Consider the following 6,316-nt stretch of genomic DNA (forward strand, 5'->3'; position numbering starts at 1 on the left):
GGAGTCACTGCGAGTGTGTGTGACGTGGAAGTGCAGCTGAGGCTGTACATGTTTATATTTGTTGTTTATCGGTTAGTTTAGTTGTTGGGCTCTGTCTTTATTTCTTTATTGCTTTTATTAAAAGGAAACAAACAAAAAAAAAATTACCTGTTTTCCGCGTAAAGATTATTTTTGGTTACTAAAGTGACACCTGGAAATCGGGGTGTTACATTGTGGTATCAGAGCTTAGTCGAGTCTTTTGGGAGTCTTTGGGGAATAGGTCTTCTGTGCTAGGTTGTGTGACTCTGCAAAGAGTGAAAATTGATTGTCTGCAGAGCGATTTTCGCTCTAATTGCTTGCGTTACTACTCAATCGGATTGAGTGGTTTGTCTAGTGCTACCGTATGGTTAGTACTAATCGGACGTTCGATGGGATATAGGATGGTGGATCTTAACCGGATGGCGGAGGCTACACGTGAGCATCATCAACGACTGATGGCGACAGCAATGTATCAACAAAGAGGAATGAACCGAACAGAAGCTGGGGGACCAATAAGGTCAGGATCTCAAGGCTACAACAGAAGGGAGAGCTACCATCAGTGGGGACCGTATCAGCGTTTCAAGGGAAGAGATCTTATCTCAAGAGTCTACAAACCAACGACTGCTGATACTGGAGGGGAGTCAGTTGGTGACAAAGGTGTGACATGTACTCGTTGTGGAAAGTTTGGGCATTTTGCTAACAAGTGCTCAGTGACTGGATGGAGACGCTTCAAGTGTAACCGAGAGGGGCATCTAGCTGTGAACTGCAAGACACCCCAGGAGGAAACGTCTGATAGTAAGATGAAAGGGAATGATGCTACCGAAGGGACATGAAACAAGACTTCGGGAAGAGCAGTGACGTGTTACAGGTGCAGGGAAGTAGGGCACTATGCTAGTAAGTACAAGATCAAGGGAAAACTATGCTTTAATTGCAACCAACCGGGACATTTCTCCAGAGATTGTAAGGCACTCAAGGGCGAATCATCAGGGAATGTTGGGAAAGGAAAACAATTTGCTACAGAGGAAAGGATTCATACCAAGGAGGGGGCAAGAGCTGAGGAGTTGAACGAGGAAGAACGTGGGAACGATGGTAATATTTTAACTGTTCTTTTATTCTAGAATAACTTACTCTTTTCTCTTCGAAGCGAGTGTGACGCGCCTAACTTGTATTTACTACTTAGACTATGATCCTATGATTATTATCCCTAGTAGGACCTTATTCGAAGTTGCTCGTGTTTTAACTATAGGAGTTACACGAGGTTGGGAATAGCACACTAAGTCTAGAAAGTAGCCTTCCACCGATGCGATTATGAGGAAGCTAGTAGCTGAAGAACGAATCTTAGGGAGATTCCGTATGGGTAGTATACGTGTCATGTTGAGGGTGTGTAGTTCCGTAGCGGGATCATTAAAGGATTTAGTATCAGGATATTTGTGACTACTGGAGGATAGGAACTCATTGACTGTTCCAGTGGGTTTTTCTAAATTTCCACCTTCGATGTATTAGGCCTGATCAACCTAATATTGAGGGGGTGATATTCGGAATCACAGCTGGTTATGGACTTTGATAGAAAGACGGGTAAGATGAATTTGAATTGATTGAGGATTAGTCGGATTTGGGAGGAAAGTTCGTGTTAAGCATTTGATTGTAAAAGATTAAGATTTGAATCTGTGGAAGTCGATGAGTGTCGTATAGACATTGATTGGTTAGTTCGTGTGATTACTCCAAGTAGAGGTAGACCAAGTCAAGAGATTTAGTGCTGGAAAAGTATTAAGTAGTTTCTCGGAAGTTATGAAGTCATAGGTTATGTGATTGCTGAGGGGAGTTGTTAGAGACTAAATAAGTTGGATTTAATCATGTTTTAGATGATACCTTGATGGTAGCGAGATTGAGAAGAATTAGCTCTGAACTATATTGTTATAGTCGAGTTCGAGGAATAAGTTTTGCTAAGCGTTTGATTAATATGTGGAGACATTATAGTCTTAAGAGATGAATTTTCGCTTGAAAAGTGTTGAATTAATGATTAAGTTGGAGAAAGAAAGTTTTAGCATAAGTTGAATACTTGAGGTTGTTGATATGGATTCCAAAGAAATATGCTGAGATTACTAAGTGAGATATACTAAGTTGGATTGAAATCTTAGGGTTAAGATTGAATCTTGAGAGCCGAGAATCGCGTACGAGTAGGAGATCTTATGGTTGTAGGTGTGACAATAGGAGTTGAATCTTAGAAGATTGAAGACCTGAAGGTGAGTTTCGGGTTAAGACCATTGATGTATAATATAAGAGTGATCTTGAAGTAAAGGAATTCTGGGTTGTGTAGAGTGTTAAGGTTGGTTATAAGTTGGTGATCGATTGATGTTGATTATGAGGTTGCGGACATAATGACCATGTGATAAGATTTGAATGATGTTGGCATAATAAGTTGTGAATGTGAAAGCATGACGACACTGGTCAGGTCGTTTGGGTAAGTGAAGGAGTTATAGTTTTTAAGAAACGGATATCCATTTAAGAAGTATTGAAGGATTAAAGGTCATTAGAGGACCAAACTTGGTGAAGGTTTAGGTTTTAAATCTATGAATGTCTGTCTAAGGTGTGTAGGACTCGAAGTTTGTCAGAATTTGATTGAGAGATTAAGAAGTTGAGTGACGAGATGGTGATGGAGTGACAAAAAGGAAAGTGTTAGTATTAAGATGAATACTTGAAGTTGTTATGTTTGGACAAGTTCCTCAGAGTCTAAGAGGGAATGAAACTTTGTTATGGATTTTGATGGTGCACATTACGGGTAACAAGTGAATTTTGCTAAAGTTGAATAAGAATCCTAGGGCTAAGGTTGTCCTAGAGAGCTGAGATTCCTGTACACATAAGAGATTTGGTGGTGTTAGCGGTTACGGTAAGAGTTAAATCTCAGAATGTTGAAGGATCGGATGATAAGATGGCTAGTTAAGTCCCTTGAGGTATAGTTATGATTTAATCTTCTAGAGGATAAGTCTCGATTTGTGCGAAGTGTTAGGAATTTCAGTAAGTGTAAATAGGTTTGAGTGAGGGAAGTTTTGAGGAAGAAGACGATAATAATGGATTGTTAGATATTAAGAAGAGGATTATCTTATAAGTTGTTGATAAATTGATGTTGAAGGGGGATAAGATTAGTGAAGGACAAGGAATAAGGACATAAGTCGAGTTTTAATTCGAATAGTGACTAAGTAGAAGTTTGATTACTTGGTGTGTGTAAAGATAGTTACGAAGTTGGAGGTGTTTTAATGGACTATTAGATTCCAACGCAATATTTCGTCTAGGAGTTATCGAACGAACAAGTGGAGTTTTGGACTGTAGATGAAGATCACGAGGACGAGTTGAGTATTTACCTTAAGATGACAGAGAGGCACCGAGTTTAAGAAGAATTTCGGACGACCGAAAGTAAAGAAGTAAGTGGCTAAGATGGTGCGACTGCACGGAATGCCAACCGGTATCATTTCAAGCAGAGGTCCGACGCAAGTAATCGAGTCAGACGACATGAGGTTGAATGATGTTTTGTCTTTTGAGATGCCGATAGTTAGCAGTGGGGATAGAAGAGTGAAACAGTTAAGGGGAAGGCAGATTGCTTAAGTAAAGATTTTGAGGAACAATGACACAGGCACTACTACATGAGAATTGGAAGATAAGATCGAGGAACTGTATTCCGGACTTTCTCAGAACTCTGAGTTTCGAGGACGAAACTTTCTTTTTGGAGGGGAGTATTGTAAGACCTGGATTTTCAGAACAAGTTAAGTTTCCGACTCACACGTAGAATCAGTGTAAGCGTGACAGGAGTTTGATATTTGAGGAAGATTAATGAAGAAGAAAGTTCAGGAATTGCTTGAGGAATGTTGCGTAGTTGTTTTCGGAGTTAGTGCGAGTCGTCTGCACACCTGCCTTATGGCGAGCGTGTCCAGAATAGGCTATTTCGCTCTTAAAGCAACGTTTTGAGTGAGATTTCGAACTCTCGGAAAATTTAAAGTTTCTCTTTATTTTTCCATCGACCAGCGTTTCATTTCGGAACTCTGGACTGTACGCACGATAGGTTTCACTTTTCGGATGTCCGCCGACGCTAATTTCTTTGCTTCGAAACCCTATTTTCGAGCAATGGATGAAGACTTTTTCTATTCGGGACTTCTAACGAAGATTCCGTCCGCGTTGCCAGATTTGTTTCGACGTTTCCAATCTTTCTTCAGAAGGAAGTTTTGTCGTCCGGCGATCACAGCAAAAAGTAGTTTTTCGGGACAGATTTAACTTACACCGCTTTTGAGATTTTCGATATCGTTTTTCCCATATCATAGATATTTGTTTTGAGTTCTGGATTTCTGACGCCAGAATCTCTCTTAGAATTTCTCGGTGATCGTGCTGCAAAAATCGGAATCGCGAAATTTTCATTTTCCCGCGATTTCACCCGCCTATAAATAGCGCGAAAAAGCAAAAATCCTCTCATTTTCACCATTGGAGGCCCAAATTCGTGGAGAGCAAGGGGGGAGGAGATTTTCGCGAAAACTTGACCAATCTTCGTGCAGTTCGTCCCTACTTCTAGGTATCAAGGTAACTAACACGATTCCTACCTCTGATTGTTGTTTCTGTTGCGTTTCTGAAGTCGTTTCTGTGCTCTAAGTTTTGAGCTTTTTCTAAAATTGTCCGATTTCTCTGATTTCTCGCTTGGGTTATGTTCCTTATGTTCCCCTGAGTCTAAAACCTCTGTCAGTAAACTCTGATTGCGATTCAGTTGTCCAGGATCTGAAAAATTGACTCAAAACTCTTTTTGTCTCACATTTCGAAACTTTATTGTCAAAAAGACTTAATCTGACTTCGTGCCTTTAGGATTTGTTGTCACGGATGTCATGAGGATCATTGCTGTCAAATTTGTTTTCAGAACTGATAACTTTGAAGTTTTGAGCCTTTATTTTGGACCAAAATGCCCCTGCGTAGTCGTATTTCGACCCGATTGTCCGAAAATTGTTCTGACAGTTTCTTTGCCTTAGTTTTACCCTAAAACTACCTTGTGAATTGATTTGATCAAAGAAAAAGAGCCGAAGCCCTTTTTCCTTTGAGGCCGTGGACTATTTCCTTTAGGGGGGAGTTTTTCGGTTTCGAAAACTTGTCTTTTCGTACCTGATTGTCCTATTCTGAAGCTTTAATGCTTTGTCTATCGTTTATGTATTGTTTTGCGATCGAACTAATCGATTTTGTTTGGATTCTGCTTTGTTTTTCTCCGAGGTTCAGTTGAGGGAACTTTGGAAGACTCAGAGCAATTGTTTGAGGAGAACTTTGTTTGCGAAGCTGGAACAGCTCGAGGTTAGGGCAACTTGCTATATTTAGCTATGATTGCATGATAGGCGTCAATAAATTCGACTTATGCTTTATCTGATGTTGTTTATGATGATGATTTATTGTTATGATTGTTTTCATAACTTATGATATTGATGATGTGTTGAATTGAGCGTTTTGACGCAACTTCGGAGTGGAGGTTCATTGACCTGGTGATCTTTGACATTTCGGGTGGGATGAACAACCCTAGGCAAGTCCGAATGTGGGGTTTGAGACTTAGCCATTTGTTGGGATTCGTTGGAATTCCTAGACTTTCCCCGGGAAATGTATTTTGGGTGGTTGATTTTGGAAACTTAGAATGATAGAGCTTTCGAAAAATAAAGACTTGGGAAACTTAGACTTTGAGAAATAAACTCATAATTTGACTAATTTGAATTGAAATCATTTTTATTAACGTTTAAGCATAGGAGAACTGAAGGGGAAAAATATTTACGAAAGGCGGGGAAAAGTCAACCTTTGTTGTGGGTTTGGAGAGTTATCGGAATTGGGAAAGCCACTAAGGTGAGCTATGGTGATGATTGAAAGTCACCGAGTACGTTAGTACTCTTGGGGAGTGTTGTGGAGCCGTGTTGTATTGACCGACACTAGACCCTCGTGTAATCTTGTTGGTGGAGTTGTGTTGTATTGACCGACACTAACTCTTGGGTTGTTTTGAGTTTGGGTCGGAGCAGTTTTTGACCATCGAGATTTGATGAGTTAGATGACTCAAGAAGTCATCAAGGGTGATCGCACTCCTTTCATAAATAATTGTCTTTTGTCGCCGAATCGACATATACCTTCGGGTACAGTATATCTATATACCTTCGGGTACCGTATATACCTTCGGGTACAGTATATCTACATACCTTCGGGTACAGTATATACCTTCGGTACAGTATATCTATATACCTTCGGGTACAGTATATACCTTCGGGTACAGTATATCTATATACCTTCGGGTACAGTATATACC

The sequence above is a fragment of the Lotus japonicus genome, chromosome 3 (assembly GCF_012489685.1).
Source record: "Lotus japonicus ecotype B-129 chromosome 3, LjGifu_v1.2".
NCBI classification, from domain to species: Eukaryota; Viridiplantae; Streptophyta; class Magnoliopsida; order Fabales; family Fabaceae; genus Lotus; species Lotus japonicus.